This window comes from Tachysurus fulvidraco, chromosome 7 (genome assembly GCF_022655615.1).
Source record: "Tachysurus fulvidraco isolate hzauxx_2018 chromosome 7, HZAU_PFXX_2.0, whole genome shotgun sequence".
NCBI lineage: Eukaryota > Metazoa > Chordata > Actinopteri > Siluriformes > Bagridae > Tachysurus > Tachysurus fulvidraco.
In genome coordinates, this window is record NC_062524.1 from 2518248 (window position 1) to 2520747 (window position 2500).

The window sequence follows — 2500 nt, forward strand, 5'->3', positions numbered from 1 at the left end:
TTATAGTCAGTATGTCCAGTATGTGCATTATAGCCAGTATGTGCATTATAGTCAGTATGTTCAGTATGTGCATTATAGTCAGTATGTTCAGTGTGGGCATTATAGTCAGTATGTGCATTATAGTCAGTTCAGTATGTGCATTATAGTCAGTATGTTCAGTGTGGGCATTATAGTCAGTGTGGGCATTATAGTCAGTATGTTCAGTCTCAGCTGACTCACTGACGAATCATTTATATGGAAATCTTTATCCTGGTCAGTGTCATGATGGATATTGTGTCTTTCTCCCGAAAACACTGATTAGTGTGCTTTATACACTACACACTACACACACACTACACACACTGTATACACTATACACTACACACTACACACAGACACACTACACACACTGTATACACTACACACTGCACACAGAAACACTGCACACACTGTATACACTACACACTATACACTACACACTGCAAACAGAAACACTGCACACACTGTATACACTACACACAGACACACTACACACACTGTATACACTACACACAGACACACTACACACACTGTATACACTACACACTGCACACAGAAACACTGCACACACTGTATACACTACACACAGACACACTACACACACTGTATACACTACACACTATACACTACACACTGCAAACAGACACACTGCACACACTGTATACACTATACACTACACACTTTACACTACGCACTGCACACAGAAACACTGCACACACTGTATACACTACACACTGCAAACAGACACACTGCACACACTGTATACACTACACACTATACACTACACACTGCACACAGACACACTGCACACACTGTATACACTACACACTATACACTACACACACTGTATACACTACACACTATACACTACACACTGCAAACAGACACACTGCACACACTGTATACACTACACACTATACACTACACACTGCACACAGACACACTACACACACTGTATACACTACACACAGACACACTACACACACTGTATACACTACAAACTGCACACAGAAACACTGCACACACTGTATACACTATACACTACACACTATACACTACACACTGCAAACAGACACACTGCACACACTGTATACACTACACACTATACACTACACACTGCACACAGACACACTGCACACACTGTATACACTATACACTATACACTACACACTGCACACACTATATACACTACACACTATACACTACACACTGCACACAGACACACTGCACACACTGTATACACTACACACAGACACACTACACACACTGTATACACTACACACTATACACTACACTCTGCACACAGACACACTGCACACACTGTGTACACTACAACATCATGTATATTATACACACACACACACTACACACTGTATACACTACATACTTCATGTACATTATACACACACTGCACACAGACACACTACACACACTGTATAGATGTTCTGCACTACACTGGGACATGTGACACCACTGGACACCAGTTATTAATGAGACTAAATGGAAGAACAGCATTAGCTACATTTCTGTCAAGCTAATTGTCCCACACAAAAACATCACTTGAAGCTGTTCCTACATTTTAAAAGTGAAGTGAATGATCTGGGATAGAGTCAGTAGAGTCAGTAGAGTCAGGAGAGTCAGTAGAGTCAGGAGAGTGGACTGGACTGGATCAGTAGTAATAAACAGTCCGTGGTGGTAGTGATGACCTTTTAACCAGGCTAATTAATCTATGCCAACAGCCCATTATGGTTTGATGGACCAGTGAAGCACTGGAGGAAAGCTCCTGTTCATGAGACACCAGCATCACCCGAGGATGAGACAGAATTACGGAGGGAAAGGCTTGAGTGTCGAGTCTTTGTTTTCCAGGTTGAAATTAGATAAACATGAATTTAATTAATCAGATCCAAGATTTGCTGTGACACTGTAGCTATTTGTGAGACTAACATCTGATTAGCCTCTGTTCTCCTGAGTCACATGATTGCCCCAAATTGGGAGCTGCGTTCCTCCTCGTCGTGGCTAAATGAAGGCGACATGACAAGCTTGACACGCTAATTGGATTTAATGAAATAATGCGGTGGACACAGACAGCATGTAAGAGTCTCCCTTGTTCTCTGATCATTAAGGGGAGGAGGACAGCTCCACTCATCCACTTACCTCAGGTTCGTAACGACGTGACCCAAACTGGATCACTGAACAGAAGAGCGGACGCCCTGTGGGAGAGAGCCGTCATGCTCCGGTCCCTCCACACTTACACACACTGAGAGTGAGACAGGAAGAGTGAGACAAATAGAGTGAGACAGGAAGAGTGAGACAGGAAGAACAATACAGAAAGAGTGAGACAGAAAGAGTGACACACTGAGAGTGGACAGGAAGAGTGAGACATGAAGAGTGAGACAAAAAGAGTGAGACAGGAAGAGTGACACACGAAGAGTGAGACAGGAAGAGCAAGACAGGAAGAGTGATACATGAAGAGTGAGACATG

The 2500-nt window shown here is 42.9% G+C and overlaps 1 protein-coding gene across 6 annotated transcripts in view; it reads left to right on the forward strand.

Moving 5' to 3' along the window:
- LOC113650480 (RNA binding protein fox-1 homolog 3-like) overlaps positions 1-2500 on the forward strand; it is a 155196-nt gene that overhangs the window by 128006 nt on the left and 24690 nt on the right. The window lies entirely within an intron of this gene.